This window comes from Bison bison, unplaced genomic scaffold, assembly GCF_000754665.1.
Source record: "Bison bison bison isolate TAMUID 2011002044 unplaced genomic scaffold, Bison_UMD1.0 scf7180017864274, whole genome shotgun sequence".
NCBI lineage: Eukaryota > Metazoa > Chordata > Mammalia > Artiodactyla > Bovidae > Bison > Bison bison.
In genome coordinates this window covers 3,125,811-3,146,022 of record NW_011494846.1, presented here as the reverse complement: position 1 = coordinate 3,146,022, position 20,212 = coordinate 3,125,811, and the positions used below count along the sequence as shown (strand labels likewise).

Genomic DNA, 20,212 nt, shown 5'->3' with positions numbered 1-20,212 from the left:
TGGGGTGGGGGGAGGGGGAGGCAAGAAATCTAGATTCAAGAAATAATTAATGAGATACTGAGAGTAAACTCAGGTCTTTTCTTTAAAAGCAGCAAACAAACAAAAATCACCCAGCCCTTTCCCAGAAGGGCCTCCACGTGCCACTTCTTTTTTTTCTTTTTAAGATCCTCATTTCTTTTCTTTTTTAATTTATTTTTTATTTAAGGATAATTGCTTTACAGAATTTTGTTGTTTTCTGTCAAACCTCAACATGAATCAGCCATAGGTATACGTATGTCCCCTCCCTTTTGAACCTCCCTCCCATCTCCCGCCCCATGGCACCCCTCTAGATTGATACAATGCCCCTTTTTGAGTTTCTTGAACCATACAGCAAATTCCCATTGTCTATTTTACATATGGCAATTTAAGTTTCCATGTTCCTCTTGCCATACATCTGACCCTCTCCTCCCCTCTCCCCATGTCCATAAAGTCTATCCTCTGTCTTTTTCTCCATTGCTGCCCTGAAAATAAATTCTTTAGTATGTTTTTCTAGATTCCATATATATGTGTTAGAATATGATATTTATCTTTCTTTCTGACTCACTTCACTTTGTATAATAGGTTCTAGGTTCATCCACCTCATCAGAACTGACTCAAATGTGTTCCTTTTATGGCCGAGTAACATTACATTGTGTATATGTACCACAGCTTCTTTATCCATTCATCTGTCGATGGACATCTAGGTTGCTTCCATGTTCTAGCTATTGTAAATTGTGCTGCAATGAACAATGGGATACACCTGTCTTTTCAATTTTGGTTTCCTCAGGGTATATGCCTAGGAGTGGGATTGCTGGGTCATATGGTAGTTTTATTCCTAGTTTTTTAAGGAATCTCCATACTGTCGTCCACAGTGGCTGTGTCAATTTGCATTCCCATCAACAGTGCAAGAGTGTTCCCTTTTCTCCTCACCGTCTCCAGCATTTATTGTTTGTAGACTTTTTGATGATGGCCATTCTGACTGGTGTGTGGTGATATCTCATTGTAGTTTTGATTTGCATTTCTCTAATAATGAGCAATGTTGAGCATCTTTTCATGTGTTTGTTAACCATCTGTATGTCTTCTTTGGAGAAATGTCTGTTTTGGTCTTTTTCCCACTTTTTGATTGGGTTGTTTGTTTTTCTGGTATTGAGTTATATGAGATGCTTGTATATTTTGGAGATTAATCCTTTGTCAGTTGTTTCATTTGATATTATTTTCTCCCATTCTGAGGGTTGTCTTTTCAGCTTGCTTATAGTTTCCTTTGCTGTGCAAAAGCTTTTAAGTTTAATCACGTCCCGTTTGTTTACTTTTGTTTTTATTACTCTAGGAGGTGGGTCATAGAGGATCTTGCTTTGATTTATGTCGTCGAGTGTTCTGCCTATTTTTTCCTCTAAGAGTTTTATAGTTTCTGGTCTTATGTTTAGGACTTTAATCCATTTTGAGTTTATCTTTGTGTGTGGTGTTGGGAAGTATTCTAATTTCATTCTTTTACATGTGGCTGCCCAGTGTTCCCAGCACCATTTATTGAAGAGGCTTCAATATTGAAGAGGTTTAATTTTGTACAGCTTTTGCACAGCAAAGGAAACTATAAGCAAGGTAAAAAGACAACCCTCAGAATAGGAGAAAATAATAGCAAGTGAAACAACTGACAAAGGATTAATTTCCAAAATTAATTGTATATTCTTTCCTCCTTTGTCAAAAATAAGGTACCCATATGTGCCTGGGTTTATTTCTGGGCTTTCTGTCTTGTTCCATTGGTCTATATTTCTGTTTTTGTGCCAGTACCATACTGTCTTGATGACTGTAGCTTTGTAGTATAATCTGAAGTCAGAAAGGTTGATTCCTCCAGCTCCATTCTTCTTTCTCAAGACTGCTTTGGCTATTCAGGGTCTTCTGTGTTTCCATATGAACTGTGAAATTTTTTGTTGTAGTTCTGTGAAAAATGTCATTGGTAATTTGATAGAGGTTGCATTGAATCTGTAGATAGCATTTGGTAGTATAGTCATTTTCACAATATTGATTCTTCCTACCCAGGAACATGGATATCTCTCCATCTGTTTTATGTCATCATTGATTTCTTTCATTAGTGTCTTACAATTTTCTGTGTACAGGTCTTTGGTCTCTTTAGGTAAGTTTATTCCTAGATATTTAATTCTTTTTGTTGCAATGGTGAATGGGATTTATTCCTTAATTTCTCTTTCTGATTTTTCATTGTTAGTATATAGAAATGTAAGTGATTTCTGTGTATTAGTTTTGTATCCTGCAACCTTGCTAAATTCACTGATTAGCTCTAGTAATTTTCTGATTCTATCTTTAGAGTTTTCTATGTACAGTATCATATCATCTACAAACAGGAAGAGCTTTACTTCTTCTTTTCCAATCTGGATTCCTTTTAGTTCTTTTTCTTCTCTGATTGCTGTAGCTAGGACTTCCAAAACTATGTTGAATGATAGTGGTGAGAGTGGACACCCTTGTCTTGTTCCTGATCTTAGAGGGAATGCTTTCAGTTTTTCACCATTGAGAATAATGTTTGCTGTAGGCTTATCATATGTGGCCTTTACTATGTTGAGGTAGGTTCCTTCTATGCCCATTTTTTTAAGAGATTTTGTTGTAAATGGGTGCTGAATTTTGCCAAAGGCTTTTTCTGCATCTATTGAGATGATCATATGGTTTTTATCTTTCAGCTTCTTAATATGGTGTATCCCGTTGACTGATTTGCATATAATGAAGAATCCTTGCATTCCGGGAATAAACCCAACTTGATCAAGGTGTATGAGCTTTTTGATGTGTTGCTAAATTCTGTTTGCTAAAATTCTGTTGAGGATTTTTGCATCTATGTTCATCAGTGATATTGACCTGTAGTTTTCTTTTTTTGTGTTTTTGGTTTTGGTATCAGGGTGATGGTGGCCTTAATAGAATGAGTTTGGAAGTGTTTCCTTCCTCTGCAATTTTTTGAAAGAGTTTTAGAAGGATATGCGTTAGCTCTTCTCTAAATGTTTGATAGAATTCTCCTGTGAAGCCATCTGGTCCTGGGCTTTTTTGGGGTGGTGATTTTTGATCACAGCTTCAATTTCAGTGCTTGTAATTGGGGTCATAATTTCTATTTCTTCCTGGTTCAGTCTTGGAACATTGAACTTTTCCTAGAATCTGTCCATTTCTTCCAGGTTATCCATTTTATTGCCATATAGTTGTTCATAATAGTCTCTTATAATCCTTTGTATTTCTGCATTGTCTCTTGCAACCTCTCATTTTTCATTTCTAATTTTGTTGATTTGACTCTTCTCTTTTTTTCTTGATGCGTCTGGCTAAAGGCTTGTCAATTTTGTTTGTCTTCTCTAAGAACCATTTTTTAGTTTTGTTAATCTTTTCTATTGTTTGTTCCTTTCATTTGTTTTTCATTTATTTCTACTTGGATCTTTATGATTTCTTTCCTTCTACTAATTTTGGGGGCTTTTTGTTCTTTTTCTAGTTGTTTTAGGTGTAAAGTTAGACTGTCTATTCGATATTGTTTCTTGAGGTAGGATTATATTGCTATAAACTTTTTTTTTTGACTGCTTTTGCTGCATCCCATAGGTTTTGAGTTGTCATGTTTTCATTGTCATTTGTTTCTAGAAATTTTTTTATCTCTTTTGATTTCTTCAGTAACCTGTTGGTTATTTAGAAACATGTTGTTTAATCTCTGTGTGTTTGTGTTTCTGACAGTTTTTTTTCTTATAATTGATATCTAGTCTCATAGCATTGTGGTCAGAGAAGATGCTTGATACAATTTCAATTTTCTTAAATTCACTGAGGTTTGATTTGTGACCCAAGATGTGGTCTATCCTGGAGAATGTTCTATGTGCACTTAAGAGGGTGTTTTCTTCTGCATTTGGATGGAATGTCCTGAAGATATCAATGAGATCCATCTCATCTAATGTATCATTTAAGACGTGTTTCCTTACTAATTTTCTGTTTTGATGATCTGTCCACTGGTGTGAGTGGGGTGTGAAAGTCTCCTACTATTATTGTTTTACTGTCAATTTCTCCTTTTATGTCTGTTAGTGTTTGTCTTATATATTGAGGTGCTCCTATGTTGGGTGCACAGATATTTGCAATTGTTATGTCTTCCTTTTGGATTGATCCCTCAGTCATTATGTAGTGTCCTTCCTTATCTCTTGTAATCTTTATTTCAAGGTCTATTTTGTCTGATATGAAGATTGCTACTTCAGCTTTCTTTTGCTTCCCATTTGCATGGAATACATTTTTCCATCCTCTCACTTTCAGTCTGTATGCGCCTTTAGGTCTAAAGTGGGTTTCTTTTAGACAGCATATATATGAGTCTTGTTTTTGTATTCATTCAACCAGTCTGTCTTTTGTTTGGAGCATTTAATCCATTCACGTTTAAAGTAATTATTGATATATATGTTCCTATTGCCATTTTAAAAAATTGTTTGGGGTTGATTTTGTAGATCTTTTTGCTTCTCTTGTATTTCTTGTATAAGTCCCTTTAACATTTGTTGTAAAGTTGGTTTGGTACTGAATTCTCTTAACTTTTGCTTGTCTGAAAAGCTTTTTATTTCTCCATTAAGTTTGAATGAGATTATTGCTGGGTACTATAATCTTGGTTTTCTATTTTTCCCTTTCAATACTTTAAATATATCCTGCCATTCCCTTCTGGCCTGCAGAGTTTCTGCTGAAAGATAGCTGTTAAGCATATGGGATTTCCCTTGTATGTTACTTGTTGCTTCTCCCTTGCTGCTTTTAATATTCTTTCTTTGTGTTTAGTCTTTGTTAGTTTGATTAGTATGTGTCTTGGCGTGTTTCTCCTTGGGTTTATGCTGTATGGGACTGTGTGCCTCTTGGATTTGATTAACTATTTCGTTTTCCATGTTGGGGAAATTTTCAGCTATAATCTCTTCAAAAATTTTCTCAAACCCTTTGTTTTTCTCTTCTTCTTCTGGGACCCCTATAATTTGAATATTGGTGCATTTGATATTGTTCCAGAGGTCTCTGAGTCTATCCTTGGTTCTTTTCATTCTTTTTTACTTTATTCTGCTCTTCAAATATTATTTTCACCATTTTATCTTCCAGCTCACTGATTCGTTTTTCTGCTTCAGATATTCTGCTATTGATTCCTTCCAGAGTATCTTTAATTTCAGTAATTGTGTTGTTTGTCTCTGTATGTTTATTCTTTAATTCTTCTAAGTCTTTGTTAATTGATTCTTGCATTTTCTCCATTTTGTTTTCAAGGTTTTTGATCATCTTTACTCTCATTACTCTGAATTCTTTTTCAAGTAGTTTGCCTATTTCCTCTTCATTTATTTGGACTTCTGTGTTTCTAGTTTGTTCCTTCATTTGTGTAGTATTTCTCTGTCTTTTCATTATTGTTTTTTTAACTTATTGTGTTTGAGGTCTCCTTTTCCCAGTCTTCAAGGTTGAATTCTTTCTTCCTTTTGGTTTCTGCCCTCCTAAGGCTGGCCCATTGGTTTGTGTAAGCTTTGTATAGGGTGAGATTTGTGCTGAGTTTCTGTTTGTTTTTCCTCTGATGGGCAAGGCTGAGTGAGGTGGTGATCCTGTCTGCTGGTGACTGGGTTTGTATTTTTGTTTTGCTTGTTGTTTAGATGAGGCGTCCTGCACAGGGTGCTGCTGTGGTTGGGTGATGCCCCGTCTTGTATTCAAGTGGTTTCCTTTGTGTGAGTTCTCACTATCCGATACCCCCTAGGGTTAGTTCTCTGGTTGTCTAGTGTCTTGGAGTCAGTGCTCGCACTCCAAAGTTCAGGGCTTGATCTCTCTCCAAAGACCAGCCTAGGTCCAGTCTACCAAGAGGAATTTCACCTGAAATGAAAGGACCTTTACTTGAGTTCCAAAAACCAGTGCACAAGAACACAATGGAGATCTCTGACTCAGCAGATACTGGGTATTGCCTGCCACGTGGCCAGGCCTCCTTGGATTGCAGCAGATGACCAGAGGGTCTGTCCTTGGCAGTAGTCAGCAGAACTCCACATACCACTTCTATCATGTTATCCTTGGTGGCTGGAAATGGCAGATGGCCAAGTGGAAAATTTCACAGCCCTGCAAACATCAGCACACTAAAAACTGCAGACCAGCAGTGCGAGCGAGCTGGGTGGTGTGGACCAAATAATCATGTCCCCGGCACATGCCTTCCTTATTAGTTTTGGTCTCCTCTTTCTCTTCCCTTCCTGTTCCAAGGCTTTACTTTCTTCTCCCTGAGATTCCAAACAGCTTTGTTTCCTGCCCTGTGAACCCCTTGACCACTAGGTGGAAGAAGAAACATTTGGACGCTTGGGTGCACCGGCGATGGTTGATTGTGGGTGCCTTGCCAAAGCTGACTTTTATATTCTGGCTCAGAGCTAAGCTACAGACTTCTGACGGTGAATAATCCTTTGTCTTTACGGGGCGCCTTTCTTCTTGGGAACTTGGAGTGCCTTGCCAAAGTGTTCTTATTGATCTTCCCAACAATTTGATGAGGTATGAATATGGCAAAAGGTCATAGTCCGGGCACCCGCCCTTTTGCAAGAGCATCAACTCGAGTGGCTTATTTTGAGGCCATGTTGCAAGTTTGCATCTCAGCTGGGATTGCGTCTGAAGTCTCCCAAAATTGGCTTCAACTTTGGGGTGGGGGTGGGGGAAACGCTTGGCTGCACCATGCCGTCTCCTGGGGCAAGAGCAAAAATATCGCATTTCCTTTTTAAGCAAAGTGTACTGGAAAATGGTCTTTGGTGAATTACCCATCAGTCTAATTGATCTTCGTTTGTTGCGATAACAAGGGATTTGACAGAGTGTTCAGCTTTTTATTTTCTCTTCTGTTCCCACGCTAGGTACTTCTCCCTTCTCTGTGAAAGGAAGAAAGAACACACCTAGGCCCAGGAGCACTCCAGCTTCTTGTGGGAAGTCTCCATGGTGACGTACAAGCTGGGGCTACCTGTGAACTGCGCATAGTGAATGTTGTAAGTTAACAAGAGTCGAATCTGCACTGGCTTGCCTTGCAACGGTTTGTGAATCACTGGATGCTCGAGCCAGGGTGCTGAAGACGTGTTAGCATTAGCTCTAGGTGATCCTCCAATTAATTTCTTCTTCTTCTTCTTTTTTTTAAAGGGGAGAGGTTCTGTTGTTATTTGCTGTGAAGTTGACTTTCTCAGCTTCTGTTGGGAACTGCTCATTCTCTCCTTCTGGAATAAAAGGGTGGAAGACAGTGATTATTTCAGCCTAGAGCCAAGTTTATAGCAGCCTCTTTAAACCCTGCTCTGCAGTTCTTTTAGGTTAGTGGGTATGGGGTAAAACCTTTCAGGCTAATGATTCCCAATCAGGGAATCACACTCTGTCATTATTTTCTTTACATGGGGTTTTTGATTGGAAGGAAATGTTTCTGGCGTTGAAAAATCTGAGGTATGCAAGCTAGTACGGTCAGCTCTTCAGGGTGCTTTTCTTGCTTAAAATTGGCTGATTTATTAGTTTTTGTCAGGCTGCTGGGTTGGGATTTTGAGATGAGTGGTTTCTGCATTCAGCTGCTGGTCACCTTTCATGAGGAGGTATAGGATCCAGTAATTGAAGAGAAAGCACACTGTGGGCTTCCAGAAGCTTTAGTTTACCACAGAACTTAAGGGTTCACTCAGCTCTGCTGCTTTCTGGAGATTTTACCTCATTGCTAGACTGTGTCATAAGAAAAAAATGCTTAGAGCTTTGTCCAGGAAAGAATAAAACTACAGGAAATCCAGGCTAGCCTATGAACATATTACCTTCAAATTTTAGAACATGAAGCACCATCTTTGACCAGGTTTTTTTGTGTGTGTGGAAATATCTATCATATATATTTGTGCACACACATCTTTACATATTTGTGTGTATGTGTATTAAATATAAATATGTATATACACATGTGTGTGTGTGTGTATATATATAACTGTGCATTAAGTTTTCAGTTTCTTAATAATTTGGTCAGGAAAGTTTTCCAGGCATTTATTACCTATTTTTTTTCCAGTTGCATAAACAATTTTGAGAGAGCAAGGAGCAGTGATATGAGGGCATGTGTCTAGGAGAAAAAGCATTTACCGTTGAAAAGATAAATTTCCACTGAAATTTTATTTCTTGGTTTTCTAAAAATTTGTATTAAATATGCATGTTTATCCATATTTCCCGAGGGTTAAATAGCCATATTAAAATAAGCTTATTGAACTCGAGCGCTCCCAGTGCCTCAGGGTAAGTGGGTGATGGGGGATGCTGGTGTTTTCATGGATTCTCATTTTGTATGTATGATCACATTGGTTCTGGTGGAAAGTACAGGGCTCCTAGAATTATTGACCTCAATTCTATTTCTGGTCCTAAGGTCAAGGTCAAGGTCAAGGTTTGCAACCTTGGGCAAGTCACCGACTCCTGCGAAGTGTTGGTTTATAATCTGTGTTGCTCTATGCTGCTTGTTTATTGATGAGTCTCCATCTTAGTTTGGGGTTCCCACAAGCAGCAGAATCTTATTTAAAAAAACTCTTATTCTAAAAGCTTCTATCACTATTAAGGAATACTTTGGGGACCCTGTTAGATCTGGGTGCTACTATAGCTGTATGTTTTTCTAGAAAGTATTTCCCAATCAGGCAGCCAACAGAATGCACGTCTGATGATGTTTTTTTAAGCATCTTTTAACCTAGGAAACAAGTATCTTATGGAAAAGTGCTGTAGATTTCAGGCTACATTTAAAAAGAACAGTGCGGGAACTATAATCAATATAGCTTTTGTTTCGAATCTGGTGGTGTGTGTTTTTGTTTTAAACCATTGCTTTGAACTGCTCATGTGATACCCTGTCATACCTCAAACATTAAGTGAGGTTTTCAAAGACATTCTAGAGTGTAAACCTTAAGATGCCACAACTTAAAGTCATTTAAAAATCCTTCTGTAAATGGAATGGGTTGAGCAAGAGGAAGAAAATGCTAAATTCTTTTGAACTCCAAAGGACTTTTTCTTCCAAATTACATTCACTTGGGGAGGCGGGGGAAGTCCCAGTTTTCTTAGTAAATTTGGAAGTTAGTAACCTTTTGCAGTCTTGCTATATTTTTACAGCACTGAGTTAGTTCGGTTCAGTTCAGTCACTCAGTCATGTCTGACTCTTTGCGACCCCATGAATCACAGCACGCCAGGCCTCCCTGTCCATCACCAACTCCCGGAGTTCACTCAGACTCACGTCCATCAAGTCAGTGATGCCATCCAGCCATCTCATCCTCTGTCGTCCCCTTCTCCTCCTGCCCCCAATCCCTCCCAGCATCAGAGTCTTTTCCAATGAGTCAACTCTTCACATGAGGTGGCCAAAGTACTGGAGTTTCAGCTTTAGCATCATTCCTTCCAAAGAAATCCCAGGGCCGATCTCCTTCAGAACGGACTGGTTGGATCTCCTTGCAGTCCAAGGGACTCTCAAGAGTCTTCTCCAACACCACAGTTCAAAAGCATCAATTCCTTGGCACTCAGCTTTCTTCGAAGTCCAACTCTCACATCCATACATGACCACAGGAAAAACCATAGCCTTGACTAGACAGACCTTTGTTGGCAAAGTAATGTCTCTGCTTTTGGATATGCTATCTAGGTTGGTCATAACTTTCCTTCCAAGGAGTAAGCGTCTTTTAATTTGATGGCTGCAGTCACCATCTGCAGTGATATTTTCTCCTCATTTTGGTATCCTGGTGTCCCAAAGCCATGCCATTATAATAGAGGAGGCAGGAGATTTTTCGAAGGACTTGAGCTTGCATGTAGATGGGGTATGGTGGAGGGTAGATGAACGTGTTAGTAATAATCATGGCAGCTGCTGGAATTAGTGGTGTCCATCTTCGGCAGCTTGTTGCCCCAGACTCACTACCTTTGTTGTTCTCTGTTTGTCCCCATCATCCACCTGTCAAATGCCACTGTGGCTCTTGCAGATGGACTTTGCTCCTCAAAGTGTCTCAAACTGGCTTTAAGGTGTGGTATCTTGTACAGAGAGAAGAGGCAAGAAAACTGACCTAGGAGTTGGAAGACCTGGATTTTACCCATGGTGCTGCAATTAACCCTACAGCCTTGAGGACCCGTTTTATCTCGAGTAATATGAGAAAGTTGAGTGTAGAGAGCTCTGATGATTCTTCTAAAGACTCTAACATTGCTTCGAATATCAACTTTGGATGAGGCTGGCTGGATGGTCACTTTCCCCTGTTTGGCCTCTTAGAGTCAGTGATCTGGCACAACTTCAGTTTGTTGATACAAGAGCATTTAAAACATTGAGCACAGTCTTGTGGTTAAAAAACCAAAAAAAAAGAATTATTGTGTGTGTCACAATGACACTACCCTTTGCAGAGGACCTTCCCAGGGACCATGCGACAGTAGAAAGGTGTTCACTTGAGCACTTTTTCTAAGAATGCAGTTTTAGTCATTTAAATTTAGGATCCATACTCATTGGTCTTTTTGAAAATTAAATATGAGCCACTTTTGAAATTTAACTTTTGAAAAATAATCCACCTCTGTTCTCAAATATTACTTAGTATATAAACCGGGAGGCCGTGACCTGTAATTCTCTTCTGAGCTGCTCTGCTTTCTTGAGTAGCTCTTCTCCAGCTGCCTCTTTTAAGCAGCCTTCCCCGACCTATATAAAGCAGCACCTTGTCCCTGTATCCTCTAGCCCAGGGGTCCCCAAACTCCAGGATCTAATGCCTGATGATCTCAGGTGGAACTGAGGTAATAATAATATGAATAAAGTGCACAGTAAATATTGGGGAAGGAAATGGCAACCCACTCCAGTGTTCTTGCCTGGAGAATCCTAGGGACAGGGGAGCCTGGTGGGCTGCCGTGTATGGGGTCGCACAGAGTCGGACACGGCTGAAGCGACTTAGCAGCAGCAGCAGTAAGTGCAATGTGCTTGAATCATCCCCAAACCATCTCCCATCCCCTCCCCGGTCTGTGGAAAAATTTTTTTCCCACAAACTGGTCCCTGATGCCACCAAGGTTGGGGACCGCTTCTCTAGCCTACTTTTTTTTTTCTTTTAAGCACCTTACATTTTATACATGCATTTATTAATTGCCCTATCTCCTCAACTAGACTGTAGGATCCACAAAAACAGGGATGTTGTTCTTATTATTTTCCTGGTGAATCTATAACGCCTAAAATGCGGCTTGTCCTAAAGTGGGCACTCAGTAAATATTTGTCAAGCAACTAAGGACAGAGTGAGCCTGTGCCTGGGTTTCTCCTGTGGGAGCCTAAGCCATACAGAAAAGAGCCCAAAACATGGTTCTTATGCAAACGGCTTCAATCTGATAGTAGTTTGGTCAGGTAGACGGTGACATGCAAAGACTAGTTCACTGTCTTTTCCTTAGAAGTAGACGTCAAATGTTGACAATGTATATAAGTCAATGTGGGAAAGGAAGCTGTTTGTTTAAAAAAAAAAAAAAAAAAAGGCTTCATGGAACTATCAATAGTGTTTGGGGATTTTCTGATACTTAAATTCTGCCTGATGTGTGTTTCCTCTCCTCTTCCATTTGAGTGGTTTGCTTTATGGGTTGTTTGTGAGCAGCCTGCCCTGGCATTCTGTGAAAGGCAGGGTGTTGTGTTTTATAATCCCATTATTTTATCATCTTTCATGTTTTCCATTTCCAAACTGAGAGATAGACTTGGCGTCGTTGGTTTACCTAGAAATTCACCATTTACTGAATAGCATCATTTTCATTTTCTTTCCTTTTGAGAGATGTGTACTTTGGAATGAAGGAATAGTGAACTGATACAAATTGGGTCCATCGAATGTCTCTCTGGTGGGAAGGGAGAAACCAACAATCACTTTCTTAGGGAGGCATCGTCTTCTGTGGCTTTTGAGGATAGCAGGTATCAAGGTTTCTTGAAGTTTTTGTTTATCAACCCCCTTTTCAGAGTGCAGGAGTTACATTATTTCTGGGAAGAAATGGAAAGACTGAAATAAACACCTCTGTGCCTATTTAGACAGCATTATGCTGTCTTTATAAGCTTTGAAAAATGGGAACTGAATTTCCAGTCTCCAGAGTGAGAGAATTACATATACACACTCTAATCAGAGCGATTTGGGAATTTCCCTATGTGTCTGTCAATTTGTACCTTTTAGATTTGCCATCTGTGATACCAATTTTTTTTATGATCTCTAGTGCTATCATAGAAAAAAAAAACTGAAGTCGATAAAAGGGATCACAAGGGAAGAGATTTTACTATTAGATAAATGAGGGGAAAGTCTCTTTTTAAAAAATTCTTTGCTTATAATGACCCTACCAGTTGGTCTACATGTTATAAAGGCAAAGAGGCTCTCATATTTCATGCAAGCACTCTGGGTGTTCTTTATGTAGCCTCAAGTCTTCTAGAGTTTTCTCTTTCACCCATTTCTTTCTCTTTCCCAAACTTCCTCCAGTTGCTTCTTCTAGATGGCCTCACTCATTCCTGGCCATTGCTGCCTTGCGGCTGGTGGTGGTGTTGGGGGCTCTGCATGAGCTGCTGAGAACTGAGAATTGATGTCAGCCCTACTTCTGAGTTGCTTGGCCGAGGGCAGCCCATCCCAGGCACACCTGTTTTCCTCGACATCGTCTTCCCCACCTGCTCAGCCCACTTGCCTTAGCATCTCAGAGAGGAAGAGAGAAATACCCAGAGTGCTGAGCAGTTGTGGCAGGGAAAACATTCGTGTATCTTCTGCAGTGTTTTGTCCTGTAAAGGAACGTGTCCACAGCCTGGTCAGACCGCTTTCTAACAGAGTAGTGCTGAAGTAAAAAGGTTTTATGTTCTGTTTACTGTTTTGAATTCACTGACTGGATCCTGTTTATGAAAAGACTGGTGTGCTCAGGTCTGTGAGGGAGGCAGGGGTGAGTCATCTGTATTCAGTGCCCTCTGGGATTTTCCCTCCACTGTGCTGGTCAATACTGGTCAGCACAGAGTCAGTGTTCTGAAGCGGGTGTGAGTACGATTCCTGAGACTTGGGTTTTCACAGACAACTGAGCATCTGAATTCGGCCTTGAAGCAGGGGTTGGATTTCCACCCCATATATGTGTGTGTTTTGAGAAGGCGGCAGAGCGAGAGAAGATAACTCAAGTCTTTTTGTTTAACTGCTTCTTCGCCTGGGCAGGTGAGACCTCAGAATCCGTGAGGACTGAGGTGCCATGACCACTGATCCAGACGTGGAGTGGGGGCTTGGGCACGTGGGACCCATTCCTCTTCGGAGTCATTTTATGTGTTTATGAGCAATAGCTAAAGCAAGAATTTGGGTCACTTAGAGAAGCGGCATCTCCCCAACCTGTGTAAAATGTAGTGTTTTCAACTGAACTTCAGGCTGAAACCGCACCCAGGACTAAAAATGTGTTTCTCAAGTGGAGTGCCTTTGACACGCTCGCTGTGGGAGAATCTGTGTACACCGAAGGCAGGGCGAGGATGCCTGGATGGGGGTGATGCCCAGGACGGGGAGTCTTAAGCCACTGCAAATTCTTCCAGACAGAGATCAAATCTTTTTCCTACTCGGTAACTTGGAGACTGATCAGCTCTACCACCTTTGTTATAAATATGTATGAATATGATGGTCATGTATAAATATGCGTGATGTATGTCTTTCTTTCCAAGTATATCATCATAGTAGTATTTTCATTCTTCGTCTAAAAGACTGTTGTTTCTCTTTTGTTTTCTTAGAGGAAAGAGTGAGACACAGATAGGGACTAAATGACATCGTTTTGTCATAAAGCCAAAACAAAACCTGATGGTTCTTACCAGCAAACGTATCAATTTTGGGGACAGATGTATAAAGACAAATGAATAATTTCACACTTTTAATTTCCCACATTTTTTAACTTTTGTGAAACAGTCATTTTTTTTTTTTTTTAAGAAAATCATTCATCCCTCCCTCCCTCAACATTTCATACTAAATTTCCAGTGCTAGCTATGTCATAAATGATGGTAGGTGGACTTGCAGAGTGAAAGAATGGATCCATCTTCTCTATGTCCTGAGGATTTTGTTAACCTTTTGCAGACCCCTGAATAAGAATGTTATATAATTCAAAAAAAAAAACTCTTTTGCAACAAGTATAAGCTGCTTTTAAGGTGAGATAGTAAAATTAGCTGTTTGACATCTGTGTTGGAGGATGTTAGTGTCTTGGTGTCAGCTCCTCTACTTTTTAAGGTATTTATTTGGCTTTGCTGGGTCTTAGTTGCATCCAGCGTGATCTTTAGTTGCAGTGTGTGGGATCTAGTTCCCTGACCAGGGCTTGAACCTGAGCCCCCTGCATTGGGAGCGCAGTCTTAGCCAACGGACCACCAGGGAAGTCCCCAGTTCTCTATTTGTGCTTCTGTCCTGAAACTACTTCCTTAAGTAGACTCCTCAGAAGTAGAAACCTTAATGGGATGCAAATGGCAACGTCCTTCAGAATCTTTTTATTTCCAAAATTCAGTTAAGTTCTCGTCATGCTCTTTGGACTCCTCAGCATCTTATTCCACCTCTAACTCGCACATCTTTCTCAATACCTTTATCACGCATGTCTTATGACCTTCTGGCCACAAGTGTCCAGCATTAGGACTTGTCCACAGTGCCAACAGAATTCACTGCTTGAGACCCCTGCACAGGTAGGCGCTGGACTGTGCTACATCTTTCATTCTGGACATAAGCCATCCTCACGTCAGGACGTCGATGTTTTGCATATTTGGAAATGAAAATGCTCTTGCTAAAATTATTTTCTAAAAATTTTGTATTAGGTGGCTCTTCACTTCATTTTTCTTTCTTTCCCCCGCAGCCTTTGCAGCTCGCGTACAACTGAAAAATTGTCATTTCTCCAGGGCTAACATCCAAGACTTTGATAGGCAGTCTCAATGCCTGGGGCTCCTATGAGTTGCTGCCCATTCTAAGCATCGTAAGACTTACCTTGCAGAACAAAGAGAACTGGACCCAAAGATCGTCCCCTTCTTCTGACCTGGCAAGCTCTTCTTTCCCAGTGTCCTTTGTCTTTCTCTCTTTGTTCTCCAAGAAAAGGGGGGGATGAGATTAGGATGCTATTGTTCAGAACGGGGACAGCTATTGCCTGTGCAAACAGAGTTTTCCTTTCCCTTTCTTTGGCAGCTTCAGTTGTTCTACCTGTTTCTGGCTCTCCTTCTTCCACAGTGAACCTTTCTGCCCCGCCCCACTTTCAGGAGACTAATAAATTAAAGATACAAGTGCCAGTTGGCTCCTGTGAATCTACCAGCTCACATAATTCCGAACGTCATTCAGCCTCTATCTTTAGTGAGGTTTTAGCCCTTTCTGTGTCACCACCGCATCAAGCTCATGTGTACATTAAGGGTAGTACGTCAAGGTGAGAGCTCTCTGCTGGGTTATGTTAGGCCGTCACTCCTTTAGTGGCGCAGACAAGCTGCCAGTTGGTATCTTGTTGCTGTCATTGGAGTTTGCAGTCCAGGTCCCCAGCTCTGCTGGCGATCTATTTCTGAGTCCCAGCGATGACGCCAGTTGTCCTGGCAACCTGCTGGCTGGCGCATCCATAAAGGCCAGCAGAGGGATGGCAGTGGACGAGGGTGGCCTCCAGAGGGTTGGAAGGGAGTTGGCAGTCACCTTGCTCAAAGAGAATTTTCCATTTCCTGCATCTGGGCTGGCCTCCAGGAAGAAGATGTCCATATCATGGGAGTGCCGCTTGGGACTGTGAACCACATGGTCTTTCTCGTCCAGATAGCATCCCGTGGAGAATAACACACTGATTAGTGGCTGATCCAGGCAGAGTGTGGGGACTGCCAGACCAGGGTGCTGGCTGATCTCAGGACGTTAGATGGTATCAGCTTTTCTTGTGAATCGGGTCAACGTTCCTGTTGTTCATCAGCACTGGTGTTCGGAGTTGGGGACATGGGGTAGATGTTTGGGAAGAGTTAGAGGTCGAGAGAGGAGGGTAGAAGGGAAACACCACAGTGGATCTTGACTCCTTGTCCTGTTGACAGGTCTGGCCTAAAAGCAGTTGAGTGTAACTAGAGCTCTCTGACTGGGCTCCAGTAATTATCTGTGTTCGCAGCATTGCAAAGGAGCACCCCTTGTCCTCTTCTCTTTAATTCCTCTCCTCCTCCCTTGATGTCAAGTTGAATTGGCACTAAATGACTTGCCCCTCCCTCCTGATTTGGATCCAAAAGAACACAGAAGCTTTCTATCTTAAAGTCCCTCACTTAGTTGGCCTTGCCTTGATTGAGCCTAAAACTGGGCAGTCAGTTGGCAGTGAATGTCTTAGGGATTGCATGCTATAACCATTTCATCAGAGAAGCCCCTGGCCAGTGCCTGTGGCTGACATTTTTTCCTCGGGAATGCATCTGTTTCTGTTGGCATGGAGATGTCAGGATATGTTTCTCACACACACACACAAAGCAAAGGTGGGTCTACCAGCAAAATTTGGGTGCTGGGGAGCAAGGGAATCTGGTGAAAGAGATATCCCCAAAACAGTTGAAACCCACAAATGACATAAAATATTATTAGTACCTTTCATTACTTAAAGAATTTTTTTGTATTCACAGAGACCTTTTAGTATTTGCTGAGATAATAGCACGTACCTGTGTCTTCAGGATGAGGAAGCCAGTTAGGGTGTAACCAGGTATTTCTAGCACATTTTATTGTTTGCTGTTTGCATGCTTAGTTTCATCCAGCTCTTTGCAACCCCATGGGGTATAGCCCTCCAGGCTCCTCTGTCCATGGGATTTTCCAGGCAAGAAGACTTGTGTGGGTTGCCATTTCCTTCTCCAAGGAATCTTCCTGGCCCAGGGATCGAACCTGGGTCTGCTGCATTGGCAGGCAGATTCTTTACCACTGAGCCATCTGGGAAGCCGAGCACATTTATACTCAACATATATAAATGCCTCCTTTCATAGCTAGAATAAGGATAAATGTTGAAGATCTGGAATTGAAATTAACAGAAATACTATTTGGAGGAAAAAAGAAACTGCACGGGAGTTGATTGTACTTTCAGAGTATCCTATGTTTCCAAGATGTTTCTTGAATAAATCAGTTTTGTTTAACAAGCATGTGGTATGCTCAACCAGGTCATTATTTTAAGTTGTTGAAAGGGTTTAAATTCTCGAAGACATTGTTTGTTTCTCAAACAATAAATACCTCTTAAGTGCATTTTGATACAGTGGAGAAACAAGGTTGATTTTTTTTTTTAAGGATCATTATGTAACTCTTAATTCAGTATCTGATGCTAAATAGTCATCATTCTTCATGGTACACAGGCAATGAAATCAGTTCTCTCATATTGATATGAATAATAGATACAGACTGTGAATCACATTAAAGTTGGAAGATTAAAATCCTTCTCTAGGTTGGTTGCTTTTTTAAAAGAAATCTGGAGAAGCAGATGAGAGCCCAATTAGGACTCATGAGCTTCATGCTCCTTTTTCTTTTTCACAACCTCTCTAGATATACAGTAATTGGAAGCATACCTAGTACAGAAAGACTGGGGTCTCCCTCCCTCTTGAATCTGAGTCACAGAGGTAGGTGTGAATCTAAATATTCATAACGCAAGGAGAAGATGGGGATGCCCGGGGCTTGGTGCAGAAGCATCAGACTAAGGATGGACCCCTGGGTCTTTCCCCTCCACCCCTGTGAGACCCAGGGCAAGCCACCTTCTTTCTCTCTGCGCCTATTCCCATGTCTTCCAAAGGAAGGTAGTTCTTTATTCCATTGGACAGCATCAATCAGATTTAAAGGTGTTCATCCAACTAAGGACTTTTGGACTCATAGGTATAGTGTTAGTCACTCAGTTCTGTCTTACTCTTTGTGATCCCATGGACTGTACCCTGCCAGGCTCCTCTGTCCATGGAGTTCTCCAGGCTTGAATACTGAAGTGGGTTGCCATTCCCTTCTCCAGGGGATCCTCCTGACCCATAGATCGAACCCAGGTCTCCTGCATTGCAGGCGGATTCATTGCCATCTGAGCTACAGGGACTCATACCTGGATTCAAATCCTAGATCTGCTGCTCAGTAGCTGTGTGTGTCCCTGAGGAAACTGCCCAACTTCTCTGAGTCTTACTTACCTCATCTGTAAAATAGGGATGGTCATACCTATGCTGCAGAATTGTTGAGAGAACTGAATGAGATAATGTGTGCTAAATATTAGCCCAGAGATTGCTCCCTAGTAACCATGGCAGCTATAATGCTGTTATGATAATAAATTGCACAAAACAAAGTTTATCGTGATGTGTTGCTGAAACAAACAGGTGAACAGAACAGGTGAACAGTTGAAACTTGCTAGTCTCTTTGTTGTGGAGATGTCTCCTCTGTAATGGGAATTGTCATTAACTGTCAGTGTCTTTGCGTTGCCAGTGAAGTCGGTTATGTCTTGTCAAAGTCTTCTGCTTCTTTGACATGTGTAGTAGAGTCATTATGATGGTGAAGGTGGCATCGTTTGTCAGAATTATCCATGTGCATAGTCTAAGGGACCTTGGTATTTTAGGTAAATTTTTTAGCATTAGTCAAACTGAAAGGCACAGCGAGTTTGGAAGAGACACTAGTCTTGTCTCAAAAAGAGTAGGGAGATTCCCAAAACCTACTGATATGAGTGGGACTCTGAGAAAGAAAAACTACAGTATTTTGATGTAGTCACCATGTCTAGGTGGAGATAGGTGAAAATTACCTGGGCTAATTCTTTGACATTAAAGACAGAATAAGTCAGAAGATGGAGGTATACATTCCTGTATCTTCTTCCAGCAAATATGTATCTGGTGTGTGCGCTAAGGAAAGCTTCCATAACAGCTAAAAAAGCTTCCAGTCACTGGAAAGAGAGGTGAGAAGATAGGCAATTCCTGTCTTTTAGTGGTACCCAGAGGATGCTATGGATGCAGACCAATGTGGCATCTTCTGGGCTCAGAGAAGCCTTCACCCCTAGACCTGACGAACTGACAGGTGTTAACTGGGAAACAAAGTGGGTGTACCATTTGGCATACATATGTAACAAGCCACCCCAACGTTTAATGACTTGAGACACCAAACATGTATTGTGAGCCAGAGCTATTCTAGGCTGGGTAGCTTGACTAGGACTGGTTGGTCCGTGATGACCTCACTCTTATGTCCAACTGTTGTAAGGCTGGTTTGGGGGCAGGACCATCCACTGGGACAGCTGGTCCCTGCTTCACATGGTCACTCATCCTCCAGGTGGCTCGTCTGAGCTTTCTTATTGTGGTCTCAGGGAGCAGCAAGAGAGGACAAAGTCCAGCACGCAAGTGCTTTTAAACCTCTCCTTGGAAAATCTTTGCTAATCTCCCTGTGGCTAAAGCAAGTCATCTAATAAGTTCAGATTCAAGGGATGGGGGAAGCATGGGCATTAACTTTGGTTGATTGCCTGGGGGATGCTGTGTGCCAAGCTCAGAGATGAGAGAGAATGTGCCATCTTGGAAAAGTGTACAGAGTCCAGAGTGTCTAGAGCAAAGCAGGGGAGAAGTGGCAAGGCCAGATCACCAAGAGCTTCTTTTCAGGAAGCTCTGCGGAGAAGTTTGAAATCTATCTTAAAGACAGGAGAGGAGTCCTTGAAAGATTTGTACTAGGATGTGGACATAATCAATTCCATATGTAAAAACATGGGTGATGGCAAATGCCTAAGAGCATTTGTCCACCTGGACAGTTTGGGGAAGTTTCTAAACTTTCTAATCCCGACCTAGACGTCCCAGGAATTGCTGGAGAAGACAGAAACACTGCAGCTGAGAGGTGCTTCCAAGTTGACATGTGCTTTCTAAACAGAGACCAGAAAGAGGATGCAGAGCCTCCTGGCGTGTCAGGAAGGTCAGAGGCTCAGGTCATGGGCAGTGTCTCAGTGAAGTCTTCCGGGAGGGGTGAAGGGGGTTGGACTTTGCGGGCAGTGTTCGTCACATCTCTTCCTGATGGGATCCTGCCTGGCTTCTGATGGGTTACTGATGGGTTGATTGAAAGACTCGTTAAAAAAAATGTGTCTTTGCCTGGTAGGTAGTGTTACAGCGTCACCCCAGCTGAAGACTCTTCTTGCCAACTGGTTTCCCTGTTAACTTCAAAATAGGCAGTGTGTTCCAGGGGCTCTCGGACCCCCTAAAAAATCCGTCTCTATCCTTGGATGGGACCAGGGCTCACTCATTAATTTCAAGAACTGACCTTTTAACTATGCTATTCAGCGTCACTCTTTAAAAATACTAAAATAGAAGTGAATGTTTCATTTCACTAAATTCAAGTCACTGAGACCGAGAACTTGTGGTTTTCACCGGGCCGTTTGGGACCCA

General features: G+C 41.4%; 1 protein-coding gene across 1 annotated transcript in view; it reads left to right on the top strand.

Annotated features, from left to right (window-relative positions):
• Positions 1-20,212, top strand: part of ATXN1 (ataxin 1) — a 204,765-nt gene that overhangs the window by 55,842 nt on the left and 128,711 nt on the right. Inside the window, exon 3 of the mRNA XM_010848829.1 lies at positions 6,837-6,965. The gene's annotated coding sequence lies outside the window, so the exon portion shown is untranslated. The remainder of the gene's footprint in view (positions 1-6,836; positions 6,966-20,212) is intronic.